This window comes from Gordionus sp. m RMFG-2023, chromosome 3, assembly GCF_954871325.1.
Source record: "Gordionus sp. m RMFG-2023 chromosome 3, tfGorSpeb1-WG-v2, whole genome shotgun sequence".
NCBI classification, from domain to species: domain Eukaryota; kingdom Metazoa; phylum Nematomorpha; class Gordioida; order Chordodea; family Parachordodidae; genus Gordionus; species Gordionus sp. m RMFG-2023.
The window spans coordinates 21,906,644-21,917,639 of NC_088777.1; the positions used below are offsets into that span (position 1 = coordinate 21,906,644).

The following is a 10,996-nucleotide window of genomic DNA, read 5'->3' on the forward strand; positions in this document are numbered from 1 at the left end:
GGTAATAATAAAATCTTTGTCAAATCATCTGCTTCGTTTTCCACTTCGATTTTTTTCGTCTGCGATATCCATTCGTAATAAAGAATGTTCATTGCCTAAATTCATCATTGATAGTACTGTGGTATTCCTTCGTGGAGTTTTGGAATAATGATTGACGTTATTATTATGAGGCGAATGTTTCAAAAAGCCTGTTTCTGGCAAGATGTGAAAAGCGGCGACGTAGAGAAATGTAGCCCCACTGAATAACATGGCCATAGCGTAAAGGGATTTGATCTCTATTTGTCTACATTGACGTCATACATCGTAATCGGGTGGTTGTCATTGCTCCGAAACGTTGAGTAAACGATAATTCATGACCATTGGCTTGATAATTAACTTGACAGGAGTCTTATAATGAGTAATACGTTTCACATGTGATTTTGGCAATTTATTTATATTTATATTATTATTATTTTATAATAATTAATTTTTTTTAAAAAAAAAATCATTAAAATACAAGTGAAATACAAACACAAAAAAATAAAAGAAAATAAATTATCATATAAGTGACCGAAAAAAAAATAAATACTAATGATATTTATAACACAAAAAAATTATTTTATCCACAACTAACCCAGTCATGCGAATCCCCAGGTCAGTATTATTCATTCCTTAATATTAATTACAAAATTAGAGGTAACTTCCAATAAAAATAAGTTAGGGGAAAAAAATTTTTTTAACAAAATTTTTAAGATTCTCTTTTCAATATATATTATTAAGAACCATGATAAAAAGTCATTTACTAAATTGATACTGTATTTTCTTTCCAACAAATATATACTTTTATGTCTGGCTACAACATAAAACCAGATAAAAAAAAAATAACAAATGGCAGACACTGCCGATTGAAAAAAACTTTTTATCAATGTGAATAATCAAAACATAAACATGACCAAACAAAAACTTTTTTACTAACACAAAAATAAAACTTTTCTATTCAAATATTAGGTCAATCAGGCGAATCCCCCAATCCCTATTCATGTCTTTTCTAATTGTTATGAACATAATGGCAATTTCAAAAAAAAAATTTTTTTTAACGACCATCTACCCTGGCAACTGGCCAGACAAAAAAAAATTTTTAAAACAAAAATTTATCCACCAACCTTTACTAATACCATAAAAATCTTCCTATTCATTAAAACAGTCATCTGGTTACAAAAACAGATTACGCACGACAAACAATTTTAATAACATTAAGCAAACAAAACTTTCCATTTTTTTATACAAATATTAAAAAAATTCTATTGATCCAAACAAAAACCTTTCGACTTACTCCGAGAACAAAACTTTTTAATACCATGAAAAACTTTTCTATTCATTTGAAAAAAATGATTTTTTGCTCCTATTATCTGGCAGATACAAAAATTTGTTTCTTTTCTTTTTAACAAGCTCATACCAAACAATTTTTTTAACCCTTGTCTAATTTGAACCATAAATTAGACCGAAATTGACCATCAAAACCTTTATAAATTGAATAACATAAAAAATAATTATCCAATTTACTGAACCCTAACACGATATAAACCGTCTAATTAGTTTTAAGATTCATTCTTAAAAATAAAATCGAGTATATCTTCTCATAATATTTACCCCATCTTATTTTACATCCACTTGATAATCATTAAGACATCCTAACTTGTCTTCGAAAATTATATCATATTTCTTCATTAAAAGCGATATATCTTCAAGCATTTTATGTAATTCATTACTATCAATAGCAACCATTTGGTTTGTATCAATGCTTATATTGTTTTCAACCATTAATTCCGTGGAATTTACATACCTATCAGAATTAAGGGTTGAATTATCTTGTTTTACTATTAAATCCGTCCCTTCTATTTCATGAATTTTTTTTCGAGCATTATTAGCAATATTTTTGTTTTTAGTCTCATTTAGGGCCGAACCATTATGTATGGCAAAAATATTCCAATAATTATTGAAAGGACCTAACTGAATAATCCAATCCCACCCCATGATGGTCTCCACATCTTTTTTTACTACTCATAAATCTAGGAAAAATGTGGTATCATGGAGAATTACTCCCAACTTAGTTTTTCCCAAAACTACAATTTCAGATCCATCAAATTGTCTGACACACATAGATTTTTTTTTCAAGTTTACCCCCAGGCCAATACTTAAAATAATTTTTTCACATTATGGAAATGCTAGCCCCTGTGTCGAACAACATGTCGATGTCCCTCGAGTCAACTCTTACAGTAACTCTCGGACAAGGACAAGATTCGACTAATCTCTCAGTCATTAAAATCTCATATATTTTAATTGACTGATCAATATTTATCTCATTTGAAACCTCAGTTTCATGAAAATTCCCATTTGAACATAAATTCAACTCGGAATTCAGTGGTTCATTAACAATATTCATATATTTTTTTGCAATATCACTGGGATATTTTTCCCATCTGAAAGTATTAACACCCCTTTTATCGGAATATTTAACAATACCCTTAGGATATTTCTCCCATTTAAAATTATTAGAATCTTCATTATTTTTATTTTTATCATCAGGATGAAAAAAATTTCTGTTAAAACCACGGCTTTTACGAGAATCATATCTCATTTCAGCATGGTTATTTACTTTATTACTATTTCTACCACCCGATCTCCTACTTACTATATGATTACACTTGCAATCATATAGTCATTCGATACAATTTATGGCTACATGTCCCGGTTTGTTACATTTAAAGCACAAACGGGATTTACCATAATGCGATTGTGGCACCTCCAATTTATTTGTGTTGGTACCAGAAATTTTTCTAACATTAGAATTTTCTAATGTCAATTTCTTTAAATGAAAACCCTCACGAAAATTTTGTTCTTTGACCACACAGGTCTCTACCTTGTGGCCCCTATACCCACAGCGGGTACATTTCAAATCTTCTAAGATTTTTTTATTACCAGAAAAACCATTTTTTTCAACGGAGATATTTTTTCAATTTGACCATGTCGGACCACATATTTGGCCTTTATTACCATTACTATTCGCAATAACCAATTTATTTATATCTTGATATATAATCTTAATCACTTCTTTTATTTCTTTCAATTCTCGGAGGATAACTACAGATCTCTCCACAATATCCAAACGATCATCGTTATTACATTCCAAAGTTTCTACCACTTCTGGTCTGCCGTTCTTGATTTTATTTAAAACCACATTTAAATTACTTTTTAAGACCGAAATTTTTTTCCAACAATCAGCCGACGCTATAGCGTCTCTTTTCCAATTACCATATACTTTGGTCGCAACCAGAGTACATTTTCCAAACAAAAATTTTATTATAATAGATAACCCATATATTATGATCAATAATAAAATTGTCACTAATGCATTATTTACATTAAATTTATCAACGATAAAGATTTTGATAAGTAATACTCGGATACTCCGAAATTTTATTAAATAAGCTAGGCTCAATATCAAAATTAAACATAAAGCACATCTCATTATATGGAAAATTTATATTACTTTAAATCGGCTGTGGTAAATAAGTAATTTTAGAATATTTAAAAATACGTTCTTTTTTTAAAAACTATTTTTTTAAATTAATTAAATTTCTAAAAAAAATTAAACAAAAATGTGATTGCGTTGTGTCCTGAGGAGAGATACAAAATATAAAATAAAAATATTGTTTTTACCTTATAATAACGAATAACCTTGGTATCAAGACTATCCTGTAGTCACGGCCAACAACTGTCAAAGACTAAATTATAACAAACCTAAATGACAAACTAGAAAACTAAAAAAAAAAGAACTATCAAAATTGAGCAGACAATCCAAACTGGCAAAGATCTAAATATAGAAATAACTTATTCAAATTACAAAAATCGCGAAGAAAGGTAAGGTTTTTTTTATACACTTTTATTTTCTTTAATATTCATGAAAAAATTAATTATTATAAAAATCTTTTTTCATCAAAAACGATAAAAAAAAATAATTTGAAATGATTGACATTTCAAATATATAAAAAAAATATTATAATTTACGACTGAGATTTCTCATTCATTAATTATAAATTTAATATCTAGGCTTGGAATTTTTTTCAAAATTAATGCAACTGTAGGAGGCCATATTAAAACCAATTGTCAAAGTAATACATTATTTACTAAATATTACAAATTATTACGAAAGCCCATCAAAAATGACGGGGAATGAGATTTTTTTTCATTTTTTTACGATAGATGTCATTCCAGGTCCAAGCTCACAATATTAGGAAGCATATAATTATAAAAAAGTTTATTAAGCCCAGCTCAACCCTTAATAATTTGTAAAATATATTCCCATGTCAGGTGCAAGCTAATATTATTTTTGAGGTTCCAAGCCCAGTCGTATCCAATATAATTATGAAAATTTTTTCCCACCTCGGAGATAGTTAAATTTTTAATTTATTTATCATCGCCTGAAGGGCAAATATTTGATTTACCAATTAGTTTAAGATGTAAAAATAAACATTTTTGGAGTTATCTCCAATAATACGAGGTAATATTTTTTATTTCTTATAATAATATTAGGGCAGACCTTATTTTGTCATGATTCTCTAATAAGTGCTTTGTCCAGGCTTTCTCAGTTTCCCTTATTATCAATTCACATGTTTTTTTGCATATATAACTAGGAGTTAACTCATAGATTAATTGGTAAATCAGAGATTTCTCATTCATTAATTATAAATTTAATATCTCTAGGCTTGGGAAATTTTTTTCAAAATTAATGCAACTGTAGGAGGCTATATTAAAACCTATTGTCAAAGTAATACATTATTTACTAAATATTACAAATTATTAATATTTTATATAGAAATTCAATTTAACTGAGTTAACTTATAGATTAATTGGTAGATCAGAGATTTCTCATTCATTAATTATAAATTTAATATCTCTAGGCTTGGGAAAATTTTTTCAAAATTATTATGGGTTGGACTGGGCTTAAAAAATATTACTCAAAATTAATATTGGCTTGGTTTTCAAAAATTATTAGGGATTGAAAAGTGCTTGAGAAAACCTTTTTAAATTTTTAAGATCGATGGTTGGAAATTTTTTTCCAAATATGTAGGCTTGAACCTATATTGGGATTTTTTAATGTTAAATGTTAGTCTTATGTTAATATTTTTATAAAGAAATATATTTTACCCGTAGACTAATTGGTAAATCAGAGATTTCCACTTTATTAATTATAAATTTAATATCTCTGGGCTTGGTTTCAAAATTATTATGGGTTGGACTGGGCTTAAAAAATATTTCTCAAAATTAATATTTTCTTACTTTTCAAAATTATTAGCGATTGAGGTGGGCTTGAGAAATTTTTTTTAAATTATTAAGATTTTGGATGCTTGGAAATTTTTTGCAAATATTGTAGGCATTGGCGTACGCAGCGGGGGGGGGGGACAAATCCCCCCCAAAGCTAAAATGCAGATGCCGGACATATTTTTCAAAAATATTATTTTTTATATTTTTATATTTTATTATAATTATTCATATCTATTTCTTTTTAAAATTTTATATTATTATACCTTTTTCATTTACTAATTTACTTTATCAATTAATTTCATTTTCAAGTTTTTCTTGTGGCGTAATATTTATCTATTATTTTTAAATTTCCCCGTATTATAATTTTCAAATTTCTAGTCATGGATATTAGACTTTTTTTAAAAAACGCTGAAGGTGAAAATCATGCTAAAAAGCAAAAAAGTATAGTATGATAATTTAATAAACAAAAGCTGTGAACTGATGATTTCCTCATCAATTCAAAAGGGGGATATGATTCCCATTTCATCAATAATTGATAAAAATAGGGTTAAAATTGCAAAAGAAAATAGAGGCAAGATAAAACTAACTATTGAGGCTATTTTATATTGTGGCTTGCAAGGCCTAGCACTTCGTGGCCACAAGGATTCAGGAAGCTTAAATTTTAATAATAATGATAACGAAGGTAATTTCCGTGGACTTTTAAAATTTAAAGCATTAGGAAATCCTGTATTAATGGAGAGCCTCATTAGTACCAATAAAAATGCTACTTATCTCAGCCCTAGGATATAAAATAAATTGATTGTTGAAATCAATTCTGCCCCATGCTTCTCAATTTTGGCAGATGAGACCACGGACATTGCTGGCATTGAGCAGATGTCGTTGTGTGCGCGATATGTAGATACTCATAAAAACATTATCAAGGAAATGTTTCTCCAATTTATTCCTGTTTCAAGCATGACTGGGTCTGCTTTAGCTGATGTAATATTTGTGAATCTTAAAAAATTAAAAGTAATAATTAATCTTATTATATAATTATTTTAAAAAATATAGCTAAATATAAATATGATACGTGGGCAAGGGTATGATGGAGCACGTGCAATTAGTGGACAATTCAATGGGCTTCAGGCATTTATTAAAAAAAAATGCCCAACAGCTATATATGTCCACTGTGCTGCCCATTCACTCAACTTAGCAATATCGGATTCATGTTCTTTACCATTGATATCAAATTGCTTAGGTTTTTAATTATTAAATTAAATTTTTTATATTTATATCAGGTAAAATATCTAGCATCTATGAGATGTTTAGATACCCCAAGCGTCAAAATATTTTGAACAGAATTATATCTGAAACTCCTTGCCCAACAAGGAGAAAAAAATTGCAAAAAGCTTGTCCAACAAGATGGAGTCTTCGACATCAAGCAGTAACAGCTTTTATCGAGTTAGAAGAGCCGATTATTAATGCTCTTATAGAAATATCACAATGTCTGAAAAAGATATTTCTTCAGAAGCAAGCAAGTTACTGGATTCAATACTTATACCAATTTTTTTTTTCGCATTAGAATGTATTAATAAATTATTTAATTATACAACTATTTTATGTAATACTTTTCAAAAACCTGATATTGATTTGATTGAGATGATGAGAATAGCAGAGACAATTTTATTAGAACTCAAAGAAATTAGAGCTAATGCTGATGAGGAATTTCATATTTTATATGTTAATGTTGAATCAAAAGCAGAGCTATACGAGTTCAATATTTGTCTCCCTCGACTTACAGTAAGGCAAACTTATCATATATTAATATAGGGTCAATAGAAGAAAATTATAAAATAAATACCTCTTTTGGATACATTTATAATCCAAGTAAATGAAAGGATTTTAATTTATCAAGAAACACTTATCAATCTGCAGATATTACTTCCGCAAAAGCCCTCTGAATTTTCAGATGGTGATAGAAAAAAAATAAAATATTTGGAAGATTTTTATCATGATGCTTTATTAGCTGAATGCCAACTATGGTATAAAAGATTAACTATGGTTGATATAGTCCCAAAAAATGCTATGATGCTTTGCATCATTTCAAACATCTTTTAGATTATTTTCCCAATATATTGAAATATATATATTAGCAACTCTTCCCATTAGTACTGCAACTAATGAGAGAACATTCTCTTCTTTAAGAAGATTAAAAACGTACCTAAGAAGTACAACTTCTGAAAGTAGGTTGAATGGTCTGGCCCTTTTGAATATTCATAGGCATTTGACGCCAAACACGGATGAGATAATTGAAAAATTAGCTCCCTCCCAACGAAGATTGGATTTTACATTATAAAAATATAATGTTTCTATAATATTTTTTGTGCTATCATTTTTTAATGTCTTATATATTTTTCTTTTACATAAAAAATATAATTGTTCATATTTCCAACATTTAGATTTTTTATACTTTATATATAAATTTTAAAAGCTCAAAAAAATTTAAATTTCTATTATGGATTATTTATTTTATAGTCATCATATCCTGGTTATATCCACTTAATATTTTATAATTCAGATTTATTTAAAGTGTTTATATGCCGCCGGTTATATTCGTTTAATATTTTTTAAATCAAATTTATTTTTATATATCGGTTTATATATTTAATTTTTTATAATTCATATTAATTTAAATTTGTATATTAGAAATAATTATTAGTCCTAATAAATTTATGCTTGATATTTCCAAATAACAATAATTTTATTTTAAAAAATTTTAATTATCCCCCCCACACCAAATTCCTGCGTACACTACTGATTGTAGGCTTTAACCTTTGGAATTTTTTAATATTAAATGTTAGTCTTATATTAATATTTTTATAAAGAAATATCTTTTACCTGTAAACTAATTGGTAAATCAGAGATTTCCCCTAAAGATTATAACCAATGATAAAACAAGAACTACAACCAATGTGGTATATCGTGAGGTTATATCCGATTAATCCCGGTTTATACAAATAAGAGTGAACATTACTTAGTATGATATTATTTTATAATTTGAACAATTTTATATTATTTAAGCATCCTTTTGTCGGGCAGCACAATATGCCCTTTAATATCTGATGAATATTTTGTCTAACTGAAATTTATACAAAGTACATTTTTAAAATTTAACTAAATTAATATAGCAATTTTTAAGGATCCTACTTTTTTAAAAGCTTACCATTTTGTCGGATCCACCATTGCTCTATTATTCCTGCTGATTATTTTGTATAATGCTCAAAAAAATATACATAGTACATTATTTTTATTATTATTATTTTTATATATGATTTTATATCTATTCTAAAAAATCATTATATATTACAATATTTATTTTTATTCAATTAAAAACCTTTTTTAACAATACTCCTTTTTATTCTTTCAATAAAAAATACTAAATGGGGTTTTCTATTTATATGATTATATATTTATTCCAAAAAAAATACATATTACGGTATTTATATATTATTTAAATTATTCTATACTTATTCACAAGGATCCTATTTTTTTAAAAATGTGCCAATTGATCTCTCCGAATGTTATTTTATTTTATTCCTACCTTAGAATTATTTTTTTTTTACTTTAGAAAACTATCCCCATCTTATTTCCTCTTTATAATTGTTCAAATATTGATATATCAGCCATTAATAATGAACAAATGCAAAATAAACCTTTAGAATAAAATAATAGGCTTGATAAGTCCCCCCCTTCCCATATTTATTTGATGATATCCCTCCAACTACGAGATATATGTATCTAATATTGACCCATCTACTGTTTTACAGTATTTTAATGTTCGTTTTATTTCAATAATAATGTTTATTTATATTTTCGCCTGATTTATTTTCTAGGCTAACCCAACCTTAATCCCTCACATTGCTACAAAACATGATGAATCTATTAAAGATAAGCAAAGAAAATAATGACGAATAAACAAACGCTTTGCCCGTTCTAGAGTTATTGGTAGCCAAAATAATAAAGAACTACGCTTGAAATTAACTCATCTTGAGGTTTATTTTGTTTTTTTTATTTTATGTTTTATATTTTATGTTTATTTTATTTTCACCCAGTTGCCTCCAAATGATATTTCCATCACCACTATCACAATCCCTATGCCACCTCTGCCTATTTTTTAACAATTATAAACATTCAATTCCGTACTATCATTCACTTCACTAGGAATTATTATAAATATTACTTTATCCGATTCTCTGAGAAACTTTCATGATTATTTAGAGGAATGTTCAAACTTTAATGTGCAGTACGGCCATTTTCATCAACTTTATTAATGGAAAAATATGCAGTAGTTCTGTCGGCCTTTATAACAATTCTTACTACCTTTTTATGGTTGAGTTAACATTGTCGTTCAAGATTCTATTTTAGAGAGGGCTACCAATGCTGACATTGACAAAAATATCATTTTGCGTTCTTCTTTTACCAGTATCCCAAGCCATAAGCATATGCCTTCTTTATCAGGACGTAATGTGTTTTGTACACTGCTTGGTAACCCGTCATTACTTTCACCTACAACCCTAAATGGTATAAAATTGTACATTAATTATTTCCTCTCCAGACGACCGCCCAGATTTATTTTGTCGCTTTTTCCTTCAAAAATTAAAATGTCAATAAGGATTTGCTCTTAATTTTATCAAATACACAAAATAATAATTATTCCTCATTATTTTTAAAAAAATTAGCCTAAATTTTTATGTCAATAAAAAATATTTTCTTAAAAAATATATAAATAATTTGCATATAAGTTTCATAAGTGTTTAATGGCATTTTTGTAATTCAAATAGATAGCATTTTTTTTTTACTTAACATAAAAATATAGACAAATAATTTCGGAAATGCAAGACATACATTAAATTTATCTGAAAAGCAACAATAACCCTACAAAATAACAACAATTTATTTTTTAGATATAATTTTAATTGATCATATTACCAAAAAGTATAAGAGTCGGTTATTTTTATTTTATTTGTCATGATTCTCTAATATTTGCCCAGGCCTTCCCAGTTTCCCTTAATACAAATTCACATGTTTTTTTTACATCTTAGACTAATTGGTAAATCAGATATTTCCCCTTGATAAATCAATTAAAAATTTAACTACGAGGTAACAAAAAATTTTCAAAATTATATTGGATACGACTGGACTTGGAAACTCAAATAATATTAGCTTGCACCTGTGGGAATATCTTTTACAAATTATTAAGGGTTGAGCTGGGCTTGATGAACTTTTTTATAATTATAAGATCTTGGATGAAAAAAATGAATAAAAATCTCATTCCCCGTTATTTTTTACGGGCTTTCTACTAGTTTATATAATTTTCAGATATTTATTGAAATATTATAAACAATTTCATATCAAATAAAAACGGCCATGACTAAAATACAAATTTCTAAAAACTACGAATTGCCAAGTAAATTGCGAATTGCCGTTCAAACTAAGAATTGCGCAGATTAATGTTAAAATATGATAAAATGATGGAAAATAGGATGACTAAACTACGAATTGCCATATTTAATGTTAAAATAAAGTGACTAAACTACGAATTACCGTATATAATGTCAAATTAAAATGACTAAACTACGAATTGCCGTACTTAATGTTAAAATAAAGTGACTAAACTATGAATGCCGTTGTTGATCGATTGATTTTTTATTTA

General features: G+C 27.3%; 1 long non-coding RNA gene across 1 annotated transcript; it reads left to right on the forward strand.

Annotated features, from left to right (window-relative positions):
- The first annotated feature begins 267 nt into the window (after positions 1-267).
- On the forward strand, positions 268-9,499 carry LOC135927261 (uncharacterized). The gene is made up of 3 exons (XR_010572019.1): positions 268-397; positions 9,177-9,335; positions 9,396-9,499. It is a non-coding gene; the product is annotated as an uncharacterized LOC135927261 (long non-coding RNA).
- The last annotated feature ends 1,497 nt before the right edge of the window (positions 9,500-10,996 follow it).